The following is a 14,298-nucleotide window of genomic DNA, read 5'->3' as shown; positions in this document are numbered from 1 at the left end:
GTCCTTTGATGGAATTTTACGATGCAGTTTACAAACATCAGGGGCTGCTGCCATGGAGTCCGTATGGCCACATGGGTGCAGTCTATTGCACCCTGTACTCTAGGGAAGCCTGAGATGGTGGCAAAGCTGGTGAGTCTTGCAGCCTGGCTATCTTCATCCAGAGCAAACCTGACATAATGATGGGCCTTCCTGTAAAGGGCATCTGTGACCTCCTTTATGTATCAATGTGTTGCGGACTGAGAGATGCTGCACAGGTCCCCTGTTGATCCTTTGAAAGAACCAGAGACCAAGAAATTGAGTGCAGCAGTCACCTTCAAAGCCACTGGCAGGGGATACCTTCCAACTCCACGTGGCATCAGGTCTTCACAAAGAATGTGGCATATGTGATGTACCAGACCTCGGGACAAGCATAAATGTGCACGGCATTGCCTCTCACTCATTTGTAAATAGGAGACTCTATAAATCCGAGGTCTGGCGAGTTGCCCCCGTTGTCTGGGTCTCTCCTCCTGACCCTCCTGTTCATGCTCTGGCTCCGCTTGACCATGTCCCTCCTGCTGGAGCTGCGTGTGGAGTTGCCTCTCCCTCCTTCACCTCCTCCATTGCATTAGGACCCTGATAAAGGCAGCAATGAGCCCTGGACCCATATCTGTTTTTGCCTTCTCTCTGAAAGGAAACAGTGGAGACATTAAATAATTCAAGGGGCAAGAAAGCGAAGCCCAGAGGATGACATGTTTGGAGACTGTAAGTGTCCAAAGTTTTTCCTGCCCTACTTGCGTGGGTGGCTGATGCTGCCTTGTCCCTGAGACACGAGCACACACTTTGAGATGGCTTCGCAGATATGTAACATCTTGAGACCTGCATGGGATGCTAAAGTTTAAGTGAGATGATTGACTCAACCTAGCTCTATGCTCCAACCTCTGATGTGGCTTATTAATGACCAATCAGTTGCTCATGGTCAATGAGATGCCCTTTGGCCCATTAGGATTGTCAAATCTGGTGAACACGTGACAGGTCTTCATTGATGGAATGCCATATATGATACAACTGTGTCTCCCTCACTATCGCCTGCATTCCCAAATTCTACATTCCGATGTGTTACTCTTGAGATGCAGCAACTGTGATGTGAAGCCACTGAGTTCTGAGTAGCCCGTTACCGGCACTAATGAAGCCATTGGCTTTCAGTGGCTTTCATCACAAGGAGGTCTTCCTCTTTGCTTTCTAAGCAGATTCCTGCTCACTCCGATGGCAAAAAGAGATTAGAGGATGACCTGAGAAAGGCTCCCCTTGTGTCTGCCCTTCCACCTGACTGCCATTCCACAGCCTTCCCTCCCCGTTGACCTCCTCATGTTTGTCAGCCAGAACCCGGCTGAAGTGCTAGTCACTGAAAGTGGAGGCTTGCATGAGTACCTCAGGACAGTGAAAGAAAAGAGAAGAAGCAGTCCAACCCTATACCCCCAGCAGAGTGGCGTTCATCATGACAAGACTGGAGTAACGCTATGGCAGGTACGTTCCACACACCTCAAAGCTACCAGTGAACTGAGGTCCGACTTTACAAACAGGTTTGACACCGACATATTTCCTGCCAGCGTTTCGGAAGATTGGAAGGCATGGCAAGATTCCGGCATGCAGCTGTTATAATGAGCATTCGTGACATGCGAATGAATGCAAATGGCATTCGGGCCACTAGTCGGTGGGATAACTGACCCACCATGAACACACCGTCGGGAGAATCGCGACCTGTTTTTACGATGGCGGGTTCTAATTTTTTTGCCTCCCGCTGGATTCTCTGCTCCTGCCTGCCATGAATCCCGCCGTGGACGGGATGGGAGAATTCCGCCCAAAGACTTTCCTGTCTTGAAATGGGATGGCTGCTTCAAATTCAAATCTTTCACAGCTTTTCAGCACTCCAGCACACAGAAGCTGTCTTCACCAGATGGTGTAGGACTAGAGTTGCATAAACAGATTTTCTTTTCATAAAGGACACTAGTGAACCGGTTAAGCTTTGAAGGCACTGTGTCGATATGCCTCGCAGAATGAGTGTCTTTAAAGATTCTATCTGCATGGAAAGATCAGAGAGCAAGCATTTAATGACACTTACCGTCCATTACAAGACATTTCTTGTTATTTAGATTTATTTTGGAAATCTGGTAGTCTGCTTTTTTATTTGGCACAAAAGCCATAACAATAAATAAATGGGCCATTTGCCTCAAAATATGATGACTCATCAGAATGAGGTGAGGCTCTGAGAAGCCATTACTTGAAATGTAATCACTGAATCGATCTTTTAAAACTCTACAGCGTTAAATTTGCTTCTTCAGCTGATAGTAATGAGAATACCTAGTCTCTTCATGGTTTTCTGGAGATGTGTTTGATTTTCAATTTAGTGTTTTCACAGCCTTTTTAACCCATGGGGACTGCAGTTCCAGAGTAACATGATGGCAAGTTTCTGTCAATGCAGTGATATGCCATCCTAATTGGAAACAAAGGATATACATTTATGTAGCACCATTCATAACATCAAGATGTCCCAAAGCACTTTGCAAACAATGAAGTACTTTTGAAGTGCAGTCACTGTTGTAGTGTTGGGAATGCAGCAGCCATCTTTTGCATAGCAAGCTCCCACAAACAGCAATTAAATCAATGATTAGACAGTATGTTTCGGTGATGTTGATTGAGGGGTACATATTGGCCAGGATACTGGGGAGAACATTGCTTAGCTTCATCAAATAATACCATGGGATCATTTATGTCTACCTGAGAGGGCAGAGGGCGCCTTAGTTTTACATCTCATCGGAAAGCTGCCATCTCTGCCAGTGCAGCACTCCTTCAGTACTTCAATAATGCACTGAGGTGTCAACCTAGATTTTGTGCTCAAATGTCTGCATTTGAACCCACATCCTCCTGACTCAGAGGCAGGGGTTGCTACCATCAGAATCACAGCTAAAATTTTATGAATGCTCCAGAGATATTTTCTTGTGAAGCAAACTTTTGTATCATGATTTTATATATAATAATAAATCAACTCTCTTTGATAAATGCTGGGTTGCAACAAGCCTGTGGAGAGGGTTGGAAACCAGAGGGCATTGATTTAAAATAATTGGAAAATTAACGGAAAGAGACTGAGAGTCATCTTGGTCTTTGGTGAGTGGAGTGTAAATTGAGCTGCTGTCTGTTTTGTGAAACTACCCAGAACCAATTTTAAACCTGAGAGGTTTATGCCCCACAGGTGTCCTGAACAAACAATGTTTTACTGCTCCTCTCTGGAATAGGTAACCCACTTGGCTGTTCTTTAAGCCCAGAAAGAGGGTATTCTGCCCATCATGCCTCTTTGAAAGATCTATCCAGTTTGTCGGATCCTTGCAATATTTTAAACACCTCTCAGGTCAGATCGTCCCTCAATCTCCTAAACGCAAGGAAATACAACCCGAGTTTATTCAACCTGTCTTCATAATTTAACTGTCTAAGCCCCGGTATCATTCGGGTGAATCTGCATTGTCCCCCATTTCACTCTTCAGTCAAATTCAGGTTGATGCAGGATGGGAGCTATGATTTTTACATTGAAAATGCTAATCATGTTATAATGATTTTCATGCAAGTGTAACTACTGCTAAATAAATAGAATACTGATGGGGTAGTCATTGCATACAGGAAGCCTAGTCCTATTAACTACTAATGTTAAAAAAAAACTCTTCAGTGCAATACAGACAGTTGTACTCCTGGGACAAATTTATCTACTATGGCTGATAGTTAATATTACAAGAACTGAAGTCTCACGAAAGTGACATTTAATTAATTATTGTGGCAAATAAACAAACATGAGTAATGTGAGACCTGAGATGTGGTGAGCTGAGCAAGCTTGGGAGGAGCCAGTGGGTTTGCACCTATAGTTCCCAAAGCTCTCCAATACTGGAGGTTTTTCTCACCTCATGTCTGGATCTATTGTAGACACACTGATGGAGATTGATTGCTATGATTGGTCAACAATTCCATTATCCCTGTATCATGCATGTACTGGGGCCATAGTAGGCGCATTTGATGGACCTCGACCTTTTCTCATCTAACAATTCCTGTATTAGAAAATTTGAAGGCTGTAGCATTATTGGGGCAGTGGCTGCATGGATACGGACATGCACAAAAAGTGTTTAAGAGATTTTAAAAAAGGAATAAGAGAAGCAAAGAAAGAGTATGAGAACAGATTAACGGCTAACATAAAAGGGAATCCAAAACTCTTTTGTAAACATATAATTAGAAATGGGCAGTCAAAGAAAAGGTGGGGCCAACCAGGGACCAAAAAGAAGCTATTCTTGTGGCACCAGAGAACGTGGCTCAGGTAGTAAATGAATACTTTGCACCTGTCTTCACTAGAGAAGAGGATACTATCAATGCAGCAGTAAAGGAGGAGGTGGTAGCGATATTGGGTAAAAAAGTAGATAAAAGTAAGGTATTTAAAAGGTTGGAAGTCCACAAAGTAGAAAAGTCACATGGTCCCAATTGGTTTCAGGTGGCTTAGGGAAAATGCGGTGGAAATTGTGCAACAATCCTTAGATTTGGGGTAGTCCCTACGGACGGGAGGATTGCAAATATTGCCACTTGTTCTCGTGATCAGATTGGGCATTTGGGTAAAACATTAGTAGTTTTATTTCCTTTCTTACCCCAAGTCCACCAAGTATTACAAATGCCACTCCATTTGAGATGAGTATTATTAGGGAAGGACATCAAGTGAAATGGAACAATGGGATTGAGGTACATGTCACCTATTTTCTAACTGAATGGTAGAGCAGGCATGAGGGGCTGAATGGCCTCCTATGACTCTTATCAAAGGCTATCAATACATGGTGTCAAAAAGAATCCCCAAATAGTGTTCGCATTGCTACTTTTGAGACGGATCTTGTAGAAGTGAGATGGGTTGCCTGGTGAATCTAAGCAAAGTTCCCTCACAACACTGAACCATCATAAATAGGATTGTTCCTTGCACCCACTATGCATTAATTTTCCCCCAAATGTTTTTAAACCATAAGGAGCATCACAGCCCAATTCTACCTCCAGTAGGGGCACTTTCCAGCATGGCTCACATGATCAAAAGTAGACTGTTGGCTGTTATGATCCCCGAAGAGACCAATAGCTTTCAAAGAGAGATTTGAATTCCCAGTGACTGACTTAAAGAAATTGCACAACAAGGTTTCAAGTTTTATGACTTTTACTGGAACAAACTAAAAACAATATTGCCTAACCATTACTTAGTAGGCAAATAATTCTCTATACTACAAAAAAGATATCCTTTCTTAGTTTCTTAACATGACTGATAACCCCGTGCCACATTTATACAATGACCTAAATTTTTGGGTTGTTGGGTAAGCGCGATTGGTGGACCCGAAGCGGATGTGGAATCTGCTCCCGCCTGCGATTGGCTCCCGACAGCGATTAAGCGCTGGCTGGCCAATTAACTCAGCGTTGCCAAGGTAGTGGTGGTAGTGGTGGGGGGTGTGCGGCTAGAAGTGGGCGGACACTGGTTGAATGAAGCTGCAGGCGGAGGGTTTAAAAGAAGCTCCCTGAAGGCTGATATGCTTTGAGGATCTGCTTCAGAGAGGTGCTGTAATTTTCAAAGGAGCAGACAACTGTATTGATAAACTGTGCAAAATGTGGCTGGAACACTAGTAATGTCTTCTGGACCTGCAACTCATGCCAGCCATGTTGGAAAAGGCCGGAGCCAATCGGCACCCCCCCCGGTTTTCGGGTGAGTGCCTGAGGGTTTTACTGGAGGCTGGGAGTGCATGTCGGGAGATATTGCTGCCACGAGTCAGAAAGAGGTGGCCTCCACATGTAACTAAGAAGGCATGGACGGGAGATGGCAACTCTGGTCAGCGGCCATGACGTAGTCAGAAGGACCTGGATGCAGTGCACAAAGAGTTTTAATGACCTTCTGCACTCTGTCAGGGTGAGTACTGAGTCCCTGTTATGATGTGGTTTGGTGCTATGTGCTAGGTGGGCCAAATCCGCATGGGAAACTTGGCCATGCTATCACAACAGCTTTGCAATTTGTAGTTATTATGAGAAGATTTGTGCATTGAATTCAGAAGTAATGAGTCCTCTACAAATTTAGAGATTTTAAAAATTAAATTAAAACATTTATTAACAAAAGAAAAGAATTTAAACACATACATAAGATTACAGTTACTTGATATTATAACAAATCCCGAAATTCCTAATTAACCTGACTGCTAACTATACACCCTCTTAAGGCGACAGTCCAAAATAGATGTTAAATTTAAATAAGCAACCCAGCAAGGTTACCACCTTGGCAGTGGAATTCCAAAGGCTTTTAACGCAACTTTAGTTACTAGAGCAACACTTCTTCAGAGTGGCTAGGGCTTCCTCCAAGCCTGACACACAGTATACCTTTCATGATTTTACATGGCCACCCCACATAGCCTTCCATCCTTCTTTATATATGTTTCTCTCTCTTTAATGTGTAAAACCCCATTGTTCTACATGTCTTTGGAAATTTACTTTTTCCATAATATAAAAATCTTTCATGTTGTCAATATGGCCATTTCCTTTTGGGGAAAAATAAACATAATAACTTTGCCCTATTTATCTAGTTAGTTGTAAACATTACACCATCCCTTTGAAAATCAAACAACCCCTTCACTTACCTAAAAATGGAAATTTCCTCCACCCCCTATCTGTGGAACCCTCATCCAGCTTATCCATTTCCATTTCAAAAATTTGCTTTCCACCTAACTCTTTTGATAATTTCAATCTTGTAGCCTATGCATCTCCAGTCTAATTAAATCAGTCACACGGACAGAACCATCCACACTCACACTCATAAACCTACAATAATATTATGAAAACTATGATAGTCTCATGACAGTCCCCATATAACCATAGAGAGATGTGTTTGTGTGTGACAGGACTTATTGGGGCTCCCGGGTGTGAAGCCCTGAGCTTAATTTGGCACAAATTAAAGACTGCATGTGCGTAGATAGGATGGCTGGCATGTGAGTGTGAAGTGCCGCAATGTGATAGGCACCTAACCCTGCGACTATAGGTGGGGGAGTGTGGATGTGGGGAGGATGGAATGTTCTGGCATGTGGAGGGGGGAATGAATGAAAACACTGTTGTCCTTACAGGAGAAAAAGAGTCACAATATACAGGAATGAGGATGGATGAGTGGTGGTGTCCCTAACCTGCTGCTGTTAAGTCAGGCGGAGGAGCAGATCTTGTAGATGGCTTGTGAACGTGGATCCAGGTCCACTGTTCCCGGAGGAGGGCAAGAGTCCAGTGGACATGGAAGAGATTGGGGGAGGGTATGGGAGATATAGAGCAGCGGTTGTAAGACTGACAGGTGAAATCCACTAATCCCTTATGCTTGTCCAGAGGATGATCTGCAGCCAGATGGACCCGCATCACATCCTCTCCCTGCACCATGCACCAGCGCAGATACAGACACATTGGTGGGCTAGAGATGGTAGTGCACACTGGGGAAGGCACATCATACTCGCTTGAAGAGCTGTTGGAGGCAGACAGTCCCCAGGGCGCCGACAGTCAGAGGATTGCTGGAAACCAGGACAATGCTGAGCCCCAGACAGATGATGAGCCTCTGGAGTTGTCAGCCAGTGGCAAATACTAGATGTCCAGCAGGGTGCATGGGAAGACCTGGCAGAGATCCCTGAGGGTCTGTGTGCCATGGTCTCTGTATTGGAAGAATCCATGCGGAACATGAGCACTGCGTTAACCCAGAGCTCTGAATGCACAGCATCCTCCATAGAGAGGATGGTGACTCAGCAGGTCACTGCCATTGTGAGAGATGGATGAGGCACCTAGTGACTCTACTGGCATCGCATCCATCTCTGAGACTAGGATGCTGTGGCGGAGACTGTTTATTGCTTGTCATAGAGCTTACTTCTCCACTCTAACACCTACCCTCAGTGCTGGCTGACTCTTTATATACACATTTGAGTATAATTAACTAATCAATACCCAACACCTGTTCACCTTATTAACTTAACCCATGAGGTATTTAACATCCATCAACAGAACCTATTCGATACTAACAGATTCTTCACTTTTCTTTAAATTAAATGGATGTGAATGCAAAAAAACTATTCAAAGGAAAAGATACAAAATGATAATACATGTTATCCTATTTTACAATCAATCTAACATACTTCATATTCCTCCTCTCTGTCTTGAAAACAAAAAAAATTTAATAAGGTTACATGAAAATTTCTATGTCCTCATAATCCGTTATAAACACCAGGCATCCCTCTTCGAGGATATCCAACAATTTCTTTGGACAAACGGTTATTTTTGTGAAACAACCTGACAAGTGGTGATTTGCATCGACCCATTTTAATTTGGAAATTTCTTTCCTTTCCAACATCTCCTTTATACTCGTGAGATCAATCCTCAACCTCTTTTCCGTGACACTCTTTGTTGAATGAACACTGTCCCAGAGCAAATGGTTATCTCTATAGCATTCTATAGGCACATTTTTCCCCGGTTGCCCCTTATATAGGAGTTCCTTTAAAATACTTGACAAATATATAGCCGTATCTGTTGCTTCTGCTACCATAAGTGTCTCTACAGCTAAGGTGCTTTTAACTACTCTCTTTATTTTCTTTGATCCCTTGGCTAATGGACAACATTTATCATATCTCCCCATTAAAAATATAATGAATTGGGCTGTACTTGAATAACCATTGGGAAACTCTTTTGAGTTATCAACAGTCACAGATTGCAACCCTTTCGAGTACAATCACAGTTCTTGGTTTCCGGGAGTGGGACATGAACCCACAACCCTCTGATTCAAAGGCGAGGGTGCTATGGGCTGAGCCACAGCTGACACCTCCCTATAACCATTGGGAAGGTTAGCGTGTAAGGCGTCACTAAAAATGACTAATTTCATCCCTCCTGGGTCACCCAGGTCTGGAAATCTGAGCGTGCATTCTTCTAAACTTAATTTCTTCAATGTCTTATTTGCTTTGCACATTTCCCCAACAGTAGCATATTTCAGCATGGTGCTCAATTCTAATACATCATAGCACGCAGTCTAGTTTGGGTGCAAACCAGTTTAATTGCTTAATTAAGCTTCTTAATTGATCTGCTTCTTCCTTGGTTGTAGAGTCTTCCTTTTATGAGGATCTGGCCCGATTTAGTTGAGTTAGAGGTATTTCCAACTTAGTCTGCCTAATGTCTAACCCTATATGATTAAAAGCTCCAGAAGCCCAAATCCCAATTTTGAATTCCTTTATAATTTTATCTATCACAAATTTCTCAAATGTCGTAGATCACCGCACAGAAAATCATCTCCATGCATTAAGAAAATGCCTGCTAGATTTCCTTCATCGTACCAATAAAACATTGCTGGATCTGCTTTTAGCTGAAGACAACCAGCTTTTTGTAGGACAGACCGAACTGAAAAATACCGTACCCTGGACGCACCATTTAGTTTGTAAACACACTTATTTAGCCTCCATAATTTCCCCTCTATGTCTCCAGCTTCTTTTAGAGGCTTAAGAATACTTCTCTTTGAAATTGTTCCCCGTGCAAAAATGCTGCTTTGAATTCAATAGATTTACATTCCCATGGACTGAGTGTTTCGCTGAACAGGTGGGCGCGCGTACGACACACTCGAGCGTAAAATGACACGCGATGACGTCGGGCAAGCGTTCCAATGTCATCGCGCACTCACAAGATACTTGTGTTGGTGGACGCGTGCAGGAATCAGCTGGGCTCCCGCCGACAATTAAAAGGCCTATTAAAGCCATTAACAGTGTAATTGATTTAAATTTTTCGCTGCCTGTCCAACCTTACGGTTGGCGGGCAGACAAAAAGATTTTGGAAAAACCTCATCCACAGGCGGGATGAGGTTTCGAACAGTCATTAAAAAAAATTTGAAACTTTTAACATTTCCCAGAGTCACATGAGGGAACATGTTTTATAGCATTTCAAAAATCTTTATTTATTATTTTGAAAAATGTTCGTCTCCCTGAGGCAGCACTGTGCCGCATGGAGATTTTCAAGCACGCATGGTCTTAATTGGCCCACCAGCGTGAAATTACGGTCCAGTCCCGATCGCAGGCTGCAGTTGGCTTCCTGACTGCTCCCGCTGAGCCCGCCTGACGAGGGAAAAATCCTCCCCCATGAGTATGTTGCTAAAAGTGCTACGAAATTCCTCAAACTTACTTTTCCTGCTGTTGGGGAGTCTACCCAACTTCCTGGTCACCCATTGTTCCTCAAATCTCCGAGCTACAAGTCTGGCCTTAGCTTTATATGCACCACGGGGAGTACTTTTGCCATACATATACACCTGTGGGACAATGCTGGCTATCCTTTGTCTGGTACCTCCGTGTAAATGCCAAACTCTCTCCAACAGCCAAGTTCTTTTTGCTTTGCCTCCTTTACCAATTTACCATCTAACTTGTTCGTAGCCACTAGATCTTCTCTATCGTAGGGGCTCCTACTTCTTGTGTCGCTCCTCGCCTGTTCTTTAGTCCTTGCTCTAGTTAAAACTACAACCCCTACTAGATCTCCTGTCCCTATCTACACCACTACTACTCGACCTGTCACTCCTGTGACTAGACTTCCTTTCACAAGTTCTTGATCTTTTCCTTGGGTGGTGATCACCATTAGACCCACTGTCTGAACTTACACTACGTTTCCTGGTTTTCCACATTTTTACTTTCCTTCTGCCAATCTACAGATATGATAGTCTGCCCCTTGTCTTATACATTCAAACAGTCTTTGTATTTCCCTGTGGCCTTTCCTGCCCTTCCTACTATGGTGGCTTCCCTCCACCCTAGCTCCAACTTCTGGCAGTTGAACTTTGTGATAGATGGCCCTATCCTCATCTTCACTATCACTTGGTCTATCTACTCTCAGTCAGCCACAAACTGTTGTTCGTACAGGTCTGGCATGTATGTGTGTGAAGTGCATGGTACATCGTCAGGTTCCATCCCTTGTTCAGGTTCCTTCAATGTGTAATCTGTGCCAATAAGCCATGTGGAATATGTTTGGTTACCATGTTGCAAGATTATTGTTTTGCCATCAGTGCCTATAACTTTTCCTGGGCCTCTCCATTTCTCTGTCCTTCTCTCTTATAATACACCATGTCCCGGGATTAAAATTCATTTCTGACGGCCTGATTCAATACCTCAAAGCTCCCCTGATTTTTTTCTGAAACCCCAGCCTTAATAAATGCTCTCCTGCCTGCATGCATAGCATTCAAATGGTCTGCAAAAAATGAACTAATGATAGTTCCCTCCAAAGCTGGGGGATGGTTCCACATTATTGAAGGTATCTTCAGATTCCTGCCAGAAACTAATTGATAGGGGCTGTGGCCCCCAACCATCTGGAACCTGCTTTTTGCAGGTACTGTCCACACTAGAGCAGTTGTCAATTTACTATTCGGCCGGTCAGCTAAGATTTTTCGGAGCTTTTCATCAATCGCAGTGTGATTTCTGTAACCTATCCCATTGCTAAAAGGACTTCCTGCTGTTGTGTGCATTGCCACAAGATTCACATTTTCACACATTCACCTGAATTCATCTTTGGCATATCATCCTCCATTGTCCGTTAAGAATTTAGCTGGAGCTCCCAGCCCCTTCCTATTATTTTATCAATAATTACTTTTTTGTTTTCACTATAAGTTACTGTTGACAGATTAAATCTAGTCACTACATCTACAAAATGTATTTTTCTTTCTCATACTTTGAGGTCCATCACTATGGTTTCGTTAAAGTCTCGGCAATAGGAGACTAGTCACGAAAGTGTTCTCCTGTACTTTTTACAAATATCACAGTTTTCACTAATATCATCAACAAGGCTAGTGTATTCATCAACCAGTACCCCTGCATCCTTTAACAGAATCTTGAACCTATGGCCAGAGGTATGTGCAAACTGTCGATGCAGTTTTATAATATTTCGCTTCTCTTTTAAATCCCTATCCCTGGCTGTCATACATATCTCTTTAACATTCTGCCTAGAGATGATAGGCTTTAAGGGAATACAATGAAGTCCCGACTGTGTAAATTGCAAATCTATAGACCTACCAAAAACAATTGCTTTATCATGCTCCATGTCCAACTTCATTTGGGCTTTTTTCATGGAAGGCTTACTTAACAGTAAAGGTATTTCACTCGATACCACATCAGTACTGATAAATTACTATTCTTCTTCGTGGTTTCAATGTGTTACCATCATTGAACCTGAAACAAGTAGAACTGTCATATTCTTTGATTTTACTCCAGTCTTCCTTACTTAAAGGATCCATGCAACAGTTTAGCCAGTCCACTTCACTTATCATGGACGTACACCCACTACCTAGAACTGTGCAATTGAATGAATTTGTGACTAGGATACTCATTACTGGACTGAAGCTTCTGGTGACCAATACACTTCCTTCTGATTGGTCGGTATTGTCCTCCTTGCCTTCCGTACCTTCCATGTCATATGTTGCCTCAAAAACCCTGTTTTTCATTTTTGGGTAATTCCACGCCTAATAATAGCTAGCGTCACATCTGAAGCACCTGTTGACCACTCCTTGGTTATTCCTGGGGTTCATCTTTCTTCCATAATTGCCCAACTGTTACAGCTCCCAAAAGGGCCCCTGTCCTCATATGTTTATAATTCTCTTGTTGTACAGATGTTTGGGCCCTATATTCGAATGTTCTTGAAATGCTGCTAACATTGTCAATGCTGAAGAGCCCATTTACACCGTCAAAGTGGCCAGAAATGAGTGCTTTCCCAGAATTTTATTTTAAGGCTTTGGACATTGATCCAAAAATGTATCTCTCTTTGAATCTAACTCCGGTTAAAACTAAGAACCTATCCATGTTTAACATCCTAGCACAGTCTGATAATTTAAAGGCAAGTACTGATTTAGGAATTTCCAAGTGGAATCGCTGCAATCTCGTATATGGTCAGTTAAACTCCATGATGTATTCTTCCAAGGAGGAGTCATTAATTTTTTAAGTTTATCAAAGTCCAACCAAGCCTCATAGGCATTCAATAAGTCTTCTTTCATGTAAATTTTATCCGTGAGTTTCATGAAAATGTCCAAATCTTCTTCATTGTCCAGTTCCTGAGCATCTAGTTCAGAGAACACTGTGCAACTCATTTAACTCCTGGCAGGAAGCAAAAGTACCAGAGCCTTCCCTTGCTTTCTTTTCACTAGAAACATAACCTTTGTCCATACATCGACTTTAGTTTTCCATTGATCCCAAGGTTCCTTATAAAAAAACAGTGGTGAAAAATCCTGCCACTCAATACCTGGTTTTAGTCATCTTTCTTCAAAGAGTCTCCAATTACAGTCTTCTTTCAAAAAAAACCAACTCCTTCTGTCTGAAAGTAAATCTTAGGCTGGGATTTTCCAGCCCCTTCATGGCAGGACCCACTGTGGGAGATTCGGCCCGGATGATCCCAGCAGCAGACAGGGCTGGAAAATCCCACCCTTAGTCTCCAATCTTCACTTTTAGGCAACCATTCTCTGCTACCAAATGTCCGTGAAATTCCCAAGCCTACTTGTGAAGAAGACACTGAGATGTGGTGGAGACTGCTTATTGCTTATCAGCGAGCTTACTTCTCCACTACACCTACCCTCAGTGCTGTTGGAGGTGTCAGCTGTGGCTCAGTTCATAGCACCCTCACCTTTGAGTCAGAAGGTTGTGGGTTCATGTCCCACTCCAGGACTTTGAACAAAAAAAAAGTCAAGAACTGTGAATGTACTCGAAAGAGTTACCCTCAGTGCTGGCTGACTCTTCTTTATATACACATCTGAGTATAATTAACTAATCAATACCCAACACCTCTTCACCTTATTACCTTAACCTATGAGGTATTTAACATCCATCAACAGAATCTATTAGATACTAACACTAAAGGACACAGTTTAAGAATAAGAGGTCTCTCGTTTAAGACTAAGATGAGGAGAAATATTTTCTCTTAGGAAGCCGTTAGTTTGTGGAATTCTCTTCCCCAGAAAGCAGTGGAGACTGGGTCATTGAATTTATTTAAGGCAGAGTTAAGCAGATGTTTTATGGACAAGGGAATCAAGGCCTATGGGCAGCAGACAGGAAACTGGAGTTGAGACCGCAACCAAATCAGCCATAATCATATTGAATGGGTGAGCAGGCCCGAAGGGCCCAGTGGCCTAATCCTGCTTCTAAGCCCGATGTTACTATGTACGTGCCTTTACCTGCTCTTTTAAAGAGTCATCCAATTACTATCATGCCCTTGCTATTTCCCAATAGACCTGTAAATTTTTCTTTTCAAGTATACAGTACATCCTATTCC

The sequence above is a fragment of the Cetorhinus maximus genome, chromosome 14 (assembly GCF_964194155.1).
Source record: "Cetorhinus maximus chromosome 14, sCetMax3.hap1.1, whole genome shotgun sequence".
In the NCBI taxonomy this organism is placed as follows: Eukaryota; Metazoa; Chordata; class Chondrichthyes; order Lamniformes; family Cetorhinidae; genus Cetorhinus; species Cetorhinus maximus.
This window is presented reverse-complemented; position numbering follows the sequence as displayed.